Source organism: Caretta caretta, chromosome 4 (genome assembly GCF_965140235.1).
Source record: "Caretta caretta isolate rCarCar2 chromosome 4, rCarCar1.hap1, whole genome shotgun sequence".
Lineage (NCBI taxonomy): Eukaryota > Metazoa > Chordata > Testudines > Cheloniidae > Caretta > Caretta caretta.
In genome coordinates, this window is record NC_134209.1 from 73,396,848 (window position 1) to 73,415,254 (window position 18,407).

General features: G+C 38.4%; 1 long non-coding RNA gene across 1 annotated transcript; it reads right to left on the reverse strand.

The window, feature by feature from the left end:
• Positions 1 to 741: 741 nt before the first annotated feature.
• LOC125635621 (uncharacterized) lies at positions 742 to 16,891 on the reverse strand. The gene is made up of 3 exons (XR_007356321.2): positions 16,286 to 16,891; positions 12,271 to 12,327; positions 742 to 1,935 (listed from the first exon to the last, which is right to left on the reverse strand). It is a non-coding gene; the product is annotated as an uncharacterized LOC125635621 (long non-coding RNA).
• Positions 16,892 to 18,407: the final 1,516 nt, after the last annotated feature.

An 18,407-nucleotide genomic window follows, 5' to 3' on the forward strand; every position in this document is an offset into this window, starting at 1 on the left:
TATACCAAAAAAGTGTTTCTCATTCTTATTGCCTTGCAATAAAACAAAAACACCAGGATCTGCAGATTTCCTGAGATTTCACTCTACAAAGAACAAAGCAGCCTAGCCCTGATCTGGAAACAAGCAGACCCCTGAGTTTACATGGAGATGAATTCAGTTTATTGTCCACCCATGCAGCATCAATTGCGGGACTGTGTTCTGATCTGTCCCTAATCATCTTTCACTAATGATCTAGTTCAGCAATCTGGTTAAACTCACATCTATAAAGGTGGAAACAAACAATAAAACATTTAGACATTAGATGGCAGCAAACATCTGAAAACTGAGCTCTGCCTGCAGTCTGACACATATGTTATAGGAATCTACAGAATCCTCCAACTGTGGAGTCTCTTTGGTTCAGCTGTTGGAGAACTATCTTGCCAAAAGAGCCAATATTTTTTCAGCCTGCTCCTACAGAGCTTAGAATCTCAGTTTTGCCAACACGGCTAAATAACTCAAAATGACAGCACTCCCCGACCACTCATAGTTAGTCCCTTCACTAATAACACACAGTAGAACAGAACAGAACTTAAAGGGTTTTTTTTAATCACTTTTACTTGTAAGTCCATGCAGGTATTTTTTATGCTATTTGACTGTATAATTTTAGGAACAGACTTTTACAGTTATCGGTTCAGTATCATTATGTTTATTTAGTAACCGCTTTTCCTAATGAGGTTGCAGTGTAAGTAAACAACAGGCATATTTTTCACTTGACAAAATGTTATCTTGAAATATAATTTTCCTAATAAAGTTTATTGCATTATTAATGTACAACATTTATTTCAAGCTAACAGATTCTTCTGAAGTCATGCAGAAGGAGTTAACCAAGAGCTTCCTACAAATTCTGGAAAGCCAGATGTTTCCTAATGATTTATATTTCCTTTAATTAGCTAAAATAGAAGATACAACTTTTGTACTCTAATCTTACATACTGCTCTTTCACTATGTAGAAGTATTGGCCTCAGTTGTCAAAGGCCACTTTTGAACACATACAGTTGTGAGTTAGGTAGTCATTGTGTATGCACAAGGCATATGGTCAAATGAGCCCAGGGCCTGATCCAAGAGACATAGAAATGAATGGGAACCTTTTCAGTTGCTTCACTGGGAGTTGGATCAGTGCCTTAGCGTGTAAGCAGTTGCACTGAAAATTGGGCTCATAGAGTGTATGCACACAAGCTGCCAAGTTCCCTGGGAAGCTTTTGAGTTCTGTGTGCACGCAAATTAACCGCAGAGGAGGGAGTTGCATAGACTTAGTGGACCTTCTGCAGCCTGCTGTAAATTAAATCAAAGTATGTTTATAGACACAGCTCTGGCCCACCTTGCCCATATCTGATTGATGAACATGAATGAAGAGAGGAAACTGTCAATTGGGCAGTCAGCAGACATCTCTCTCATGGTAGCCCTCATCATTCTCATTAATCCCACATATATCCCATCCATTCTAGAGAGGTGAAGAACTTCAAGCATAGATGCAAAGACCTGAAAAATGGACAGCTGCAGTATCTCTACCATCTCCAGGAACGGTTCATGGAAAGAAAACCCCCAGTGTCCCTTAGCACAGGCTGAGAGGGTCTCAGGAGGGTGGACAACACACATGCAGCAAATTGTGGCCTTGTGTGCAAATAATCAAATTCAGATGCTCACCCAGAACAGTGGGGACAGACTATGGCTGAGTAAAAGTGGCAAGAGTAGTAGCCACCGAGCCAGCAGGTTAGGTAAATACAATGGCAAACCTGAGTTTCCCTCTGCACAAGAAAAAGCTCACTGTCTGCTGACAACTCCACTGCATCCAAGTCCAGGTTCAGAGAGCATGTGCTGGGATTGACAGATCAGAAGGTGCACTCTTGCTCTGCCTTCCACAGAGCTCAGCATTCAGACAAGCACTCATTTAGTCACCTATAAATAGAAGCAGAGTAACTCTAGCAAATGTATCAAAGGGCTTTACAAAGGCAGCCTTTGTCAGAACATACAGATAGGCCACACCAAACATGAGACATCCAGGCATTGTACAACAGTAGTAATCATTGTAAGTTTTCTTTTGCAGAACTGCATCCCTCCCCTACCTACTCCATCTTTCAGGGTAATGTGAGCTTTAGACATTGTTGAAACTTCAGTGGAGACACCTTTAAATGACAACAGTGACAACCCAGAGAACAAAGAGGAGCATTCCTCTCCCTTTGTCAGCCAGGACCAGATCTCCCGATACCATCCGGCTTCATTGCCCAGCCTCTGTTCCTGAATCTATCTGCCTGCCCCTTTGGTACTTGCCTTTTCTGCTTCGGAATTCCTCTGCCCTTCTACTATTGCTCTGCCACCCCTGGACTCAGAGTCTGCTATTTACATGCAGAAATCAGGGAAGCAGCAACAATTAACATCAGGGAAGGCAGAGAAGGTTTGGGAGTGCTGTCAGTGGTTAGGGTTACTGTCAGTGATTCTCAAACTTTTGTATTCGTGACCCCTTTCACACAGAAAGCCTGTGAGTGTGACCCCATTTATAAATTAAAACATATGTTTTATATTTAACACTATTATAAATGCTGGAAGTAAAGCGGGGCTTTGGGGTGGAGGCTGATAGCTCGCAACCCCCCACATAATAATCTTGCAACTCCCTGAGAGCTCATGACCCCAGTTTGAGAATCCCTGGTTTACCTGAAGAACAAACTAGGAAATCAGGTGCTTTTTAAATTAGGCTTCTTTCTGGGTTATAATATGACTAGCTAATATGATTGTAACATGTTAACCTGTGTCCACATCACTAGATGCTAAGGGGGTTTCAAATCATGTTAGCTAACTTGAGGTAGTACCATTTCCCTAGCTTATTCCTTGTGCAGACAGGCTTCTACAGGGAATAATGGGTTTAGCAACTGGTAAATAAGTACTTATTTCACAGTCTAGATTCAGAAGTGATATTGATCAGTATGATTATCAGTCTTCCAGGTTTTTCCAAGGTTGTAAGGATGGTGTTGTGAGTCATGTCTGGAAGAATCACTCACCTTAAGGAGCAATTGGAAGAGTTTTGTTTGACAGATTTTTGAATTCAGTTCAAATCCATTGGAGCCCAGCATGTTTTTAGAGTGATGACCATCAATTACTTGTATAATTTCTCCTTGGTCAATGTCAAAGTGACAATTTCTCCTATCACTTCAGCACTGAGGTGTGTTTTTTGTGTGGAGTGAGTTAAGGAAAAAAAAAGTCATATTAAGACGAGTTTGGTTCTCTGTGATGTTAAATAAATAAAGATTGACATAAAACTTTTTAAAAAATACTTTTTCTTCTTTATTGATTCCTTGTTCCATGGATGTGTTTTTTAGCCAACAGAGAGCCCTGCACGGGAGCAGCCTACTCAGTCTGGCCACCATTGCCGAACTCACAAAGAAGCTAGCAATACTGATTTTTGCCATAAGGACAGTGGTAGATTTTAAAAAAATCTAACCTACTTCATTTTATGTATTTCATAAATACATCTTAAAATCAATCCATGTTCTGAATTTAGTTTATTGGGAAATACTGGCTGGCACTATCAAAAAGAACATTCACCCTATTCCCTTATGAGGAAATAAGGCAAAGGCCACAGACGACTCTAGACTTTTCTCCAAAGTGGTGACAAAAAAAAATAACTGCAGGCATAATGTGGTCACAAATGAGCAAAATGACCTGAAAGTAACAGGCACTGCCATAGGTTCCCCACATGTCATGAGAGCTATGGGCTAGCCATGTGTTCTTCTCCTGCTAAAACTCCTCCTCCTTCCTGCTATTCAGCTATAGAACAAAAGAGGAGACAGACAACTCATGGCCTAATTTCCCCTTTCCAATAACTCAGGTCCAGAAAATTTTAAGGCCAACTTAAGTTCTTCTGTCTGTCATATTGACTTGACATGTTGAAATTGTTCTTACTGGCAAAAAATTATGCTACCGTATATGAAACTGGAAGTGCATACAAAAGTAGTTTTGTTATTTCACAGAAAAACAATTTATTATAGTGGGTTTACTTTTTTTCATTAAAACATTTTTTTAGTGAACATGACTTTTCAAACAAAACAAATTTTTACAGAAAATTTGCATTTGGGCAAAAAAATTTCAGTTTTTCAGTGAAAAACTGGAAGCTAAAAACTAAACATTTTTTACAGAAAAATGCTATTTACATTCATTCCATGCTTTTCCCCTGACAGCTAAAAATACTAATGCCTCCTATTTAGAGGGGTCATTTGTAACTCCAAGTCACCTCTCTTTACCATCTTGATTTACAGTGAGATCTATCTGACATATGGTCATGGTATAATAATGTTGGGACAGATGGCAAAACTGTACTGGCTCCTGGATATCACTACTATATCATTCAATTTCTTGAGCAGCCCTCAAGAGTCACTATCATCACTAAAGTGCCTTCTTGTGTATTCAAGACAAAAAATGGAGGATGTCAATTTCAAATGTCCAACTCGCTCTAGAAGAATACCCACTGATGCCAAGGAGAGTTCTGTGCACGAAGGGTGAGATGATTTTAGAATCACAGACAAGTTTTCAGAGCTGAGAAGATAACGTTGCTTTCCAATATGTCATGTTGTATGGCCAAGCAAAATTATCCTTTCTTAACTAAACATTCTGGATGGTGGATCGTTGAATATTTAACTGTCAAACTCAAAATGCAATGCAAGCTAATATAAATGAGCCACAACATTATCTGTATACCCGACATGGGAACTTTTAACAGATATCTGATCCTTTTAGAATGGGAATTTCATATTAGCCATAAAAAGTTTAAAGCATGAACAGGAAGATTTTTTTACACTAAGTATTTCATAAGAAAACTGGTATTTTTTACTTATTTCTTACTATTTCTGCCATAGCGTCCCTACAGATTTTCTTCTCTATTAATCCACATTTAAGTGTAGATGTGAGCTAGCCAAGATGAAAGCTTTGCCAAGGGCAAAGAAAACAAGAATAGATGAAAGCTCACAGCACTCCAATGCCAAAGTTTACATTTTAAATGCCTTACTTTATGTGGCAAACACTCAAGGGGAAAAAGTGACACTGATGCAGACTTTAATTGTCCAAGCTATTTTGGGCATAACACTGTTATGACCCACACTGATGGCAAAGTTTCCTTAGGTGGGATGTGACTCAAGATAGTGCTGCTTCCTTTTCCTTAGATTTGCAGGTTCTGTACTCATGCGGTGCAAGCTGTTTATCATGTTAATGGCATAATAATAACTCTTTTTATTAGGAAATGGCCTGCTGGAGCAGTGCCTAGCCATTGTGTCACTACACCCGCCTCCCTTCCCCCTGCAAGCTGGATCAGAACTGCAGACAGAGCCTCACATTTCCTCATTAATTCTGGAAAATTCCCATAATGAATATCGTAATTTGGGGCTTTTCTTGTTGCTTCACAATTGCTGGAAGAATTTCAGTTTATACTGCATTACAAGGATTTCCAAATTAAGGATCAAATAGTGTTTGTTTTGGAAACCATGCCTATATATGTTAAAACTAGATAACCCACACAGGATAACTATTATCTTGAGAAAAGCATAACATAAAGGACATGAATGTCCACCTTTAATTCTCACTCCAACATTTAAGTTGCACCGTAAATCCTCATATTTTGTGAACTTGTGAGTGAAAAACTTGTGAGTCAGAAAAGTGTGGTGTTTCCCTTCAGTTCAGACCTTCAAATGCAGTTATACTGTGAAAAATGACTCTACAAGAGTCATCATGAGGTCCAAATTGTTTATTTCCTCTCAATTATTTCCACTGTAAGTCTGCTTAGTTTATAAGTAAAAAGATTACCTTTTCTTTATAATTGACAGGTCTGCAGACTCAGCCTAGCATCAAAAGGTGAAATAAAGCTTCTGCAGTCCAAATTATACCCTCATATCCACCTGTGCAACCCCACTGTCTCTGAATTACACCCTCAACGATACCTATCTCTCTTAACCATCCAAATAAGCAAACTTGGGCTGGAAATCTTGTGAGAATAGTCCTGCTTAGTAAATAGTGTTTCTGTCTGGGCCAGAAATATCACAAGAACACTCTTCATTAGGGTATATTAAGCATATCATTTTATACTCTCAGCTGCAACTAGGACATGCAGACATGCAAAAGTCATATCCCAATATGGTAACGACTTTAGAGATGAAGCAAAAGTATTATGACAGTCATTCAGTGGCCATCCAACACTTCAGTCCATCTTTACTTTAGACCATACTGACAGTTGGTATCACACAGTTACGCATTCCAATTGTAATCTAAATTTCTCCTCAAAGGGTAACAATTTGAAGCAGTCTGTTACCATATACTCCTAAATCACTGTGAGGAGTCTCCAAAGTACATCATTATCTGTCTACAGTATCTTAGACTTTTATATGGTACCTATCATTGTATTGTGTAAGCATAGCACAAAATGAAGAACCAGAAAATGACGGTGCTTCCCCTTTGGATTTGGCTGAAAAGAATATCATGCAGCTGGCAGCCACCCTAACCTATCTGTGTCCAAGGGGTGGGGATATATAGTCTGCCCAATAATGCTCACGTGTTGAGTTCACAAAAGGAAGATTTTTCTAATCTGTTAGCCTTTAATATTTAGATAATTGATTATATTGTTACTCAGTTACATATATTAGTATAACACGTAAGGCTACTACCACTCCTAAAGAGATTTTGGGAAAGTTTATTTTAAGGTAATTGTTGGGGCAGAAGGTGTCAAATCCTACTCTCACTTAAAACTATAAGAATATTTTCCACTGATTATCCTCGGCATGTTTGTTACTAGAGAAGTACTGAATCCCACATTAATTTACTTTTTCAAAATAATTATCTTGAGGGTAGATTAGAGATGCTTCCACACTGGGAAATTTATCCATCATTGTTCAAGTGGCTCAAAGTTGCGGGCACTTTTAGATTTTGGTCTATTCTTCAAATATCCGATGGAAGCCTGGGCCAAAAATACCTTACACCTACTTCAGGTAAAGCATTTTTTACTATTTTTCACTTATTTGGATGTTTCTACAGTTATCCAAACCTTTGTGACCTATAGACTAGATTATTGCTAGAATCTGCTCAGGAAGAGAACTCACATGAACCTGCCAGTTAGTCACAATGAGCATCTTACACCAGTTCTTAGACAACTGCACTGAATCCCTATTCATTTCCAAGTAGATGCAATTCAAGCTGTTGACTTTCATTGATGGTATAAAGCCCTACATCAGTGATGGCAAAACTTTATTGTACCACATAAAAATTACAAAAGAAGAATTCAGAAGGCCAAGATGCAGAGGCAGCTGTGCAACACTCACTGGGACTTCTGTTCTTCAGGGCTGTTTGTGGGGGAGGGGAGAGGGAAGGGGGACTTTTAATTCTAGTCTGGTATTTTGTATCTTACATTCTACTCTCATCAGTTGATTCCTGATGTCAGACTTGAGTAAGTTTATTGTTTAAAACAGTTGTTTACATGGACACATTGGGCCAAGGGGAATCAACATAACTATGACTATTTTTTAAGGAATAAAGAGACTGAAGAATCAAGCCGTGTGTTCCCAGTTTGCAACATACAGTTTTGGGCATGGATTGATTATTCTGTTTAATCCCATCATACTCAATATTTTGCAGCTGGGTACTTAAGTTCAACTATCTTTGTTTTCCAGATCTTGGAAGTTAACCATCACCAGCAGTAGCTTTGAAAACAGTCCAGTTCTCCAGATGTTTCCTCAATAAAAGGGAAATGGTTTTGCCTTCCAGTTTCCAAGTCTTTCTTGAATATTCCCAGTTTCAACATGGGATGACCTTCTGTGCACAGAACTCAGAGCCCCGGCAGGAAGGGGTTACATTGGTATTTATGCCACTTTTACACCTACGATATTATGTGCTGCTGCAGACGGAGTAGCCTCTCACCTAAAGCAGACAGCTCTGAGAGCTAATCTAATGTATGGAACCCCCTACAGGTTGCTAATGGATTTCCCCACAGCTTCAGCAAATGAGAATCCCTGTAGCTGGCATAAGTACTGGGATTCAACTCTGGCCTCCGCCACCTCCCACGTTTGCTTTCCCTCCCTTCTCCCTGCAACATGCTCCTACACCTACACCTGGACTTTTGAGGGAGCTTCTAAGTGCTACTGTAATACAACAGATCAGTAGTAATAATAACAAAGTACACTACTTGATTAGTGATACCTGATGTGTAAGGCCCTTGGTTTTCACTTTCTATTTTGGAATTTATAGGTTTAACTAGAAAAAATTTAAAACAGGTGAAAAATCAGTGCAAAAATTAATTTCTCACTTTTCTGTGTAAATATCACCTTCTTCTTGGGTTTTTTTTTACAAAACCTGTAAAAAAGTGCATATGTTCTGAAACACAGTCAGATACAGTTTTTCATTTGCAACCCATTTTAGCAGGAGAAGTAGCTCTCTATCTTTTATTTGCTTTGAATGGTGCTAATTAATGCTGTTAACTGTAGAGGTTACAGAACCACAATTTCTCCTTCTGGAACAGGCCCAGAAGCAGAAAAGGTGGAGGAGGGAGCATGAGGAGATGGCACCCTCACATCCTCCACCTCCATCTTGTCCAAAATTTGTGTGAAATTTTGTGTGAAAAAAAATTCTTGCCCATCATCGCTGCTCAGATGATGGACAGGAATCAAAGACTTGTAGCCTTCAAGATATCCTATAGGGAAGGGTTGTTTTTTACATGACTTTTCACTGCTTACCTGTCAACAATAATTAGTATTATACTCTCCTAGCTCACTTTCTGTTTATTAGGTCCTGCCCTCCTACAAAGCTTTCCTTCGCTCACTAATCCATCAGTATATCTCCCAGTAGTTGAAGGTGACATCCTTACGAAACATAAATCAAAGCTCCTCAGCATCTCAGAATATCATGCTGAGCTTGGCAGTCTTACAGGAAGGAAGTCTCTTGAGGCTCATCCATGCTATGGAAGGAAAAATACATTTTGCTCAGTTTAGATTCTTTTCATAACTAGTGCTGTTGAAAGATTCTAAAAAAAAATTTTTCTTCATTTTAAGGCTTCCAAGTAATTTCCTTTTGATTACAGAATCTAAAAAATTATAATATTTTAGAAGGTTTAGATGGGGGGTAGGGTGTCAACAAAATTACTTCTGATCCAAGCAACTCTGATTCTAGGTCTCTTTATTTTTATTTAAGTTTTGAAAATACTTTCATAGTGTTTTCCCAGTTCATGGTAGAATGAATGGTAATCTCTCTGTACATCCAAAATAGGCAGTAGTTTTCCAAGTCTAGTTTTCCAAATAATCATATGGCTTTCTCTGTACTCAGCAGTCAATATTCACATGCACAATGGCCTTGATATTGACATCAGTAATAGTCACAGAGTGTGTTTCCTGCCTCTTCTAATGAGCCTTAAAGGGTACATAAGAGTAAGAAATTCTACTGTGGTGCTGGGAATTAGTACAGTGTTTTTTCACACAGAAAAAAGAGACATGTTATTCATCAGATCTCTTGGCTGGTAGAGAGTGCACCCTTACACAGATTTCTTGGTATAGTTATTTGCATGTTTATTAATTAAATTGGAACATATTTTATGTCTGTCTTTTTTTTTTCTGTCCAACCAGGATTCCCAATTTCTAGTTAATTTTTTATTCAATTAATAATATAAATGCTTCTAGTTTTTTTCTGTCAATAAAGAATGAGGACTGACTGATATATATTAATTTAAAGGCTCTACCAGATGCATTTTAGAGCCCAGTTTTACTGCAGTATAGTAAATTATGTAAAGACTCATGACACAACTGATTAGCAAGATTTCCACCCATGGCTTTGAGGGCCACAGCAGAACCCTCCATCACTTAAGCTAAATGTGTTAGCTGGTAACTGTAGTAGGCCACTATCCTCCATGTAGACGAGTTACTAGAAGAAGACACAACACACACTGCAACACGTGTTGCTATTACTTTCTTACCTGGCATAAGCACACCTAGTAAGTGAAGTTGTTAGAGGTTAAGCTGTGGGTTCAGCTTGAAGGAGTCCACGAAACGTATGTGAACTGAAGACCAACACAAAGGGTAAAATTTTTGAAAGCACCTAAGTGAAATAGGCACTTCAGTCCCATTTTAAAAAGGGACCTGGGCACTTATGAGCCTATTTATTTTCACTCAAGCCCTCCTTTATTCATCCCTTCTCTATCACTATTGGCACTATCCCAATCCTCCCTTTCCTACAGCCTTGTAGTCATTTTCTATACCAACGCCATGCCTTCTGAGGACTCCCCTATATCAGAGGCTTTCTCCAGGGGGTCGTCATGGTTCCTTTACAGTTAATCAAGTCCTTAATCTTCAAACTTGTCGGTAAACCATCTTGCACACTTTAGGCACGACATAAGAAAAACTACAAACAGAAGCCACATACCATCTGCACATTTCCTGCTCTTCTGTTTCAAACACAGAGATTTATTGTCATAATTCAGGGCAACCACACCTGTGCTTCCTCTCTATGGTACAGAAAGGGCACTAAATCTCAAGCTGCTGGTTCCCTTGTCTGTTGCCTTTCTTAGGTGGAGGCATGTATCTCTCTGCTTTCTGACCAGGGTATTTCCATGTTCAACAGGTCCCCGACTTCACTGTGTTATTCCTGTCTTGCCTTCTCTTCAGAGACTAATAACAGAGCGATTGCCCACCATGATAAGGTAACACACACCACTTCCTATGTAAGCCTATTTTATTCTTAAGGTAAAAGCACTACAGAGAAAACATATTAAAAACACCAAAAGAACCTACATGCATGCTAATAAGCTTAGCAGAGATCAACCCAACTCTAACATGGGCTCTGGTAAAAGCAGCCCTTCAAAATCACACCCAAGGTTTTCCTTATGGGTTCAAGTTCATCACAGCTTCAGCTCAGAACAAGCCTCAGTAGGCCCAGTCTAAGATCATCTATTGAATTCACTATGAAGAGACCCTGAAGGGTTTGCTTGGTTCAGTGCCTGCACCTAGAAATACAGGATGCAGAGGCTGGTCCATGTAGCCATTATGAAGCAAACCTTGCAGGATTTAAGAAAGCCTAGTCCAACAAAAAATAAGTGGACTTTTTATGATGTTTTAAGAAGGATTTGATGTTTAGGGGAGGAAGCTCTTCTGTTTAAAAAAAACAACACTAGAAATGCAAGTTTTAGGTATCTTGATAAGGGTGGAGAGGTTGGAGTTTAAGCAGGTGGAGGAAGATATTTTGGGGAATTTAGTTTTGGGGAGTTTAAGAGCAATAGGACTTGATGAGAGCCTGGGGATGTGAAGGAAGAAGATAAGAGAGAAGTAAAAATAATCTTCTGAGGACTCGATGACAAGGTTCGATGACAGGGAGCCTCATAGAGTTGTCAAAAAGGTGGAGGAAGGAGGGAGAGAAGACGCAATGAGCTAGAAGATGAGAAGCTCATTTTTTGATCCAATTATTCTGAGAAAGTGAACTATGAGGAAATTGTGGAGAAAGATTTATCATTACTAATGCCAGCACCTGGCTGTAGTGCGAAGTCCGTGTGGCACTGGCAGCAGTACATGCATAGATACACTGGCGGATGTCTTACGTTAAAGCAATCTTACCTCCATAGACCAGAATGCCGTGCTTCAGACCAGCTCTGTGCATGGGATGGAAAAGTGCATATTTCCACTCCTTTTAGAGACCCTGATCCAAAGCTCACTAAATCAGTGGGCAACTTTCTATTGACTCGTTGACTGATAGCCTTTGGATCAAGTTCAAAAGAAGCAGCATGTGGTGTCATCTAGTGCTTGTTGCTGATATTTGATTTAATGCCTGCTCCATTTGACCATGCAGTTTGCTTTGTCACACTAGAAGGCTGTAGTTGTCAGTGCATGATATGCAATGTGGCAAGATTCTGTTTGGCAGCCATATCATGTGTAACACTGCTTGCATACTACAGAATGACTTCTTATTCCTTTTTTTCTTTATCACCACCCGTGCTAGCAGGGGTAGTGTTTACCCTTACATTTTATTGAATGGCTTAATACTGTCTGCTTCACATTAATATATATGCAATGTTCTTGTAGCCTTGCAGATCCCAGGATATTATAGAGACAAGGTGGGTCAGGTAATATCTTTTATTGCACCAGCTTCGGTTGGTGAGATAGACAAGCTTTCGAGCTTAAATATGAATAGTTAGACACCAGAAATAATAACTACAAAAATGTGCTTGAGAAAAAATCATACAAGTACTCTCTGAACCTAGAAGAATAAAATAAAGATTTTGTGTATACCTACCTCCAAAACCGTCTGGTCAAGATTCTGCCGCGCACAATCCCTCTGTCCCTCATCTCTCTACATAGCAGAGAAACAAAATATTGCTCCAATAAACAAATGTCAAATACACACTGTTTGCACTACCCAGCTACATTCTTCCAGACATTATTCTTGGTGAAAAGAAAAGTTGAAGCAGACAACCATGACAGTAATTTGCCTATTACAAAAAATACTCCACTGCATTATCTCATTTTCAGATCTTCCTGTTGTTTAACGTTAACATATGAAAATAACTTCTGCTGTCAATTATTCTGACTGATTTTTTAATAAAATGTGAGTAGCTATCCTGAGATAGGAAAGTGACTGCACCCAATAAAGTACCTCTGTAGGTCTCAGCCTCCCTGCAACATGGACCACTGCACATGCTGTGACCCTGAGTTTGGGAAATTTACATTTTTCAGGGTATGAAAAGGATATATGTATCTTGTGTGAGATCTAGGAATGGTCATTTTTCACTGTCTCTTTGCAGATTTATGAGCCCTTGTTACACGTAACAGATGTCTCCAGTTACATCAGGGAAAATAAAGTTGGATAATTTATGGGGAGGGAAGCATTTTTACATGGATTTTTTTTAAACGCTCCACACTGTTTTCAAGTAAGGAATGTGACCTCTGTGTGAAAACAGCCTGCATTTTTTGTAAGTACAGCCCTCTGAATGGAACTATCAGCACTGTGAACATTACACATATTTCAGTAGAAAGCAAGAAAAACAAAAGAATTTCTGAATTTGACACAGACGTTTCAATGGAAAAGAAATTCTCCATTAAAAAAGGGGACTCAGGGGTGAAGCCACAAATGTTACATTGTTTTCTGTTCTGCTGTGTCCGCTCTCTGCCCTGTTGACCCCACTGCAGCTTTTTGCCCTCTGACATTTAGCCAATGGTTGCAAAGCTAACACAATCTCTGGAAGGGTTTCAATTAGCCACCTTCATGAGATTCTCAGTACTATTAAGGAATGAGCTACACTCGGGAAATATGACCCCCCCAAAGTAGAAATAAAATGATTTATAGACAACTTGATTATCAAAACTTTAAAAACCTCATAAATCCAGGAACATATATCTGAACATTTATTTGTTGACATTCAAATACTGTGCTTTATATATATATATACCAAATACTTTATATAGATATATACTTTATTTAACACTTATTTTAAGGTTCAGTCCTGCTCTCCTATATGTGGGCTTATATTTCTGTGCAACCCTTATAATACATGATAGTACAAGATACATGGTATTATGCATGTAAATGCCCTCACTCAAAAGGTGTAATGGCCCCACTGTGCCTGTAAGTTTACCACAGGACTGTAGAATCACTGATACATGTGCATACTTCAAATATAGAGCCCATTTTTCCTCTCAGTTTTTTGAGAGCAACTTCAGAATTGACCCTTGTTATCTTCTTAGTTCATACACGATATTTGTATTCCATATCTGATTCTAAGTGTAAACCCCTCTGGAATTGTGCATACCAATATTACACTAACAAGGTTACCATACAATATATAGATATGAACTGAATTTCAACATTTTTTTTAGGCATTTTTCTTGAACTTGGCAGTTTGTCATGTCTACCCAGCAGGAAAAAAAATACAGCATTTTTTCAGTTGCACTGAAATAACAGCCAAAAATAGGTTCCAGATTTTGACCTTAGTTTCTCATTTCTATATTGAAGCATAAAGGCTACAATATAGGCTTTAGTAAACTACTAATTTTTGTTGGGATAGCCCATAGCTATATGTGGTGCAGAATTATTCTAGATTCCAATTTTGCTCTTGATGTATACATGGAAATTGGTGCTGTGTGTGATCAACACTAGGAAAAATATTTTCCATACAGGCTCAAGTCCTTTCATCCAGTACATAAAACCCAAATACTGTATCTCCAGTCAGAGCGAGGTAGAAAGGAATTCTCTTCCTTTGCTCTGTAGTCCTGAGACCCTAATACTCCCCATGAGGATCTTCAACTAGAACTGGTCAAAGTTTTTCAAATAAAATATTTCTCAGTGAAACATTGTCTTTTTTCAAAATTGGAAAGTGTCGCAATTATTCTTCTGATATTTTTTATTTTTTCAGTGAAACAGGAAAATGAAAATTGTTGCCATTTTCTCAGTTTCCATTTTTGGTTTTCCTCCCCCCACCCTTTTTCTTCTCCCTTTTCAGTGGCGAAATGGAAAGAAGGGACAAGGGAAAAGAAAAAAAGGGGAAGGGAGAAAAAGTAAGAAAATTTTAAAAATTCTAAACCAAAAATTGTTGTTGACCATTTTTGGTGAAAAATATTGACTAAGTGAAAAAAATCTTTCCTTTTTAAAGCCTTCAAAATGAAAACATCTTTGACATTTTTGATTTTTGGACATTATCTCCATTTTTTTTATCATTATAGCAAGTAAACTCAATGCAATGTTCCCCTGCCTGGCCCACTTGTGCAGTGGGGAACCACAGCTGGGCCCCTGAACCCTTGCTACACCTTTGTGTAGCAGAACCATACCGGTTGTTAGCAGAAGGCTGACAGTGTTATTTTCCAGTGTGAGTCACTTTTTCAGCTGGAGGAGCAACTGCAGTCTCTAGGTTGTAAATGTTATTGCTCCTTTTAAAAATGTCTTCATACTGAAGCTTCAGTTACCTTCTATGAAGCTATATTTTAGTTAACCGGGTTATGTGACCCTCCAGAGAAGTAGTGGCTATCTTCTTGGATAATCAAGTAAATTTTTGTCTCGATTTCTGTCCCATGAGCTCCTTTTAAAAATGTATCCCCACCATTGAGCTCTCCTGCATTTGTCCTAAATGTCCTGAAGAGTCTATTTTAGGTCACAGGTTTCATGCTGAGGGTGCCTCAGCTAATGGCTAACTGAAAAATCAATTGATCAAATAGGATGGCAAAAGTACAACTCTATTTTCTGCCACGTGACCCTGCCTAAGCTGAATTTGTGCATCTGGTCATGAATTTCCTCAGTGTAGTACATTTCCTCAATGGGGGTCACCCCAAAGTGTAACAGCCCCATTGTAGTAGTAGGTTTACAACAGCCTCCAAAACTACTGATAGAGTTGCATACTTTGTGGCCCCATATTAATACTCATTTGTAGTAGAATACAATGCAATAATAATTTGTGGTGGTTTATTTTAAAGAGTCTGCTAGCATAAGTCACAAGGGAATAACTCAGATTGTTTATCAAACAGTGGCAGAGCTTCAAACAGTCATATAGCCCTGTATTTGCCAGGAGGCATATACTCACATAGTAATTATAAGTAGATATTTTTAAACTTTTTTTCTTTAAACATGCCATAGCTACTGCAGCACAACACAATGTCCCATGACTCTGGAAGGGAAGATGACACAGGTCATCTCTGTACAGTTAAGTCCTAATAATTTTGACAGTTTTTTCTTTAAACTCAGTTCTTGTTTGTACATGAATTAGTATTTCATAATGATACTAAAGATCACAGGTAGCACTGTCATGGAAACAGTACTCAAGATTCCCACCCATCAGGGTAGATTTAGAAGTGAATTGATGTGGGAAAATAACACAAGTCCTGTCGGGAATTAAGTTACAAGTCAAAGGACGACGATCTAGCAACCTCAGTATTAAATTGTAATATCATTCTGATTAGAATAGACGGCCATTATAGGATATGTCGTCACTAAATGTAGCACCTGCAGCAGAATTTTTCACAGAATTGAAGAGAATATTTCCCACATTAATCCTTTACAGTCCGATTCAATAAAATTCAGTAGAGAAAGTTATGCTGAATACCACGTTTTAATGTAACTGAGGAGGTTTAAGTCGTACTAACCATCTGTTGTGATTTGCAATCTAGGAACAAGGCTGCAGGGAGACCCACGTCTGTAGAATCGATTCATAAAAAGATCATGTCATTTCATTCTCCCATGCCATGAGTTCAAGCCTACCTCTACATGTCTCTGAAAGTTGGCTGTAGGGAATAATATTACTCCTCTACAAGGAGCCTCATCCTACCTTGCAATGAGCCTTCACAAAGTCAATGTCTTCAGAGGTAGTCAGACTTTCTTCGTAAATTGGCCAGCTGGGGCATGAAAGGGTCCAATCACCAACTTACTTTCAGGAAGGAAGGAGTAGCAAAAGACTACACTTAAAACAATATTCTCCTTTCCCTACATCCAGCTGGAAAAGGAAGTGAAAGATGAAGGCCAAAATTATCTTCAGGTCCACCCTGTACATCATGACTTTGAATCCTCAGCTTTTCCTGTTTATAGGCCACACATTTAATCAACAAGCACAATCCAAATATGCAGGGAGAGCAGACTATCAAATCCAAAAACTACCTCAGAGATTAATTTTGCCTCAAGAATTTAATTTTTTAAGAAATATGTTTTCAGTTCAAATACCTTCAAAACCATTTTCAGGAGCTAAAAAATGAAAAACATTTAAACTGGGCTGGTTTTACATTCCACTGCACTTCAGTCACAACACTAGCTGCAACGAGAAGCCATATTTCAGGATGATATCTTTTAAAAACAAAGCCATTTGTGCAATGCCTTCTAAAATAATGGTGTTCAGCATTTGAATTCTTTTTCAATGATATTCTAAGGGCTCCTGCCTTTAGCCGAGAGCAGCAAGGAGGCAACAAAACATGGAAGAAAAAAAATCACTTTATTTACCAAGCTTGATAGAGATTCTAAAGATCCTCATGGACTCAATAAAAATAGATCAAAAAATTTAGCATTTGTACAGACAAATGTTAAACAAAAAATCAAAAGCAGCAACACAAGTAATCTGATGGGCACACTCAAAGGAATGAGAAAGTCAGAGAGTGGAGATCAGAGCAGATTGGCAGATGTTGTTTCTTTGATCTTTACTTTCAAGTGATGGTGCAACACATGCTACAGCTTTGAAAACTTTCATTTTCACCCTAATTAAGGCTGACACTGACACTTGTGCTTACAATTTGATTTAACGATTTTTCAAATCTAGCCCCCAAAATTACTTTTACAGAGGAAAAATGTCTACAAAAAATGCTGGTGGTAGAAAATCAGGTCCCAGAATTGCCTATTAGCACCTAGATAGTGACAAAGTGAAATAAAGAAACATGTTAATATAGAAAATAAGAAAAAATACTATTGGCTTTAACTAGTGTGATGAGTGAAGTATCTGTACTTTCCTTCAAATCATTGTTTGCTAGATAATCAGTGAGAGAGGGAGAGAAAGAGAGAGAGACTCTTTAATATTGTGCTAAATTCTACCATCACTTAAACCCACACAAATCTATGGCTACCCATTGCAGTCAGTGAGGTTTACACAGGTGTAAAGGCAAAATGTGACCCATATTTTTTATTTCTGTAACTTCCAGAAGTGAAGAGATATAGAGTGTAACCTAATGTCTGTTTTGTGTATAAATCATTCACTTCATACATTGCACCCAGTGCACTTTTTACACAAATACGCCTCCTATTATTTTAGCTAGAAAAAGTCAGTGATGAGTGACATCCAATCTCCTTCTGAAAGCATCATAAATTTTTATCTCACTGGTCCCAGCTTTGTGTCCTCAGACCAAAACCCAAGAGCAACAGCCAGACTTGTTCTCAAACTGAAATTAGTGTTCCCAAATAATTTCTCCCAAGTACCATCAAAAGGTATTCACGCTGTTCTTGAAGACTAACCAACAGTAGCATCATGATGAAATAGCTAATTGATGGTAAAGTGTATAAGAAGAATAGGAATCACATGGTAAGAATAATATTAGATTCTGAGTAATGGGTTGATCTAAAAATATTTGTTAACATAAAAAATCCTCCTCTCACCACAGCCCCTAACACACTGCTCTCCATTCTGCAACAGCAGATTTCATCAGTGCAAAATGTGATGATGGGACAGTCTACCTTCAATACAGTTTGTGTAACTCTGGAGTAATTCCTTTGAAATTAATGGATTTATGGCAGACCTACCACATTTGTAATTTAGAGTATTTCTACCCTAAGTGCTGTACCTCTTCAGTGTAGACACTACCTGTTTCAGCAGGCGGGGTTTACCCTTACTGCAGGAAGATAATCATCCAGTGATAATTAGACATCTAATCAGAATTCTAGGTGTGAACATGCATATGGTGGAAATACACCATCAA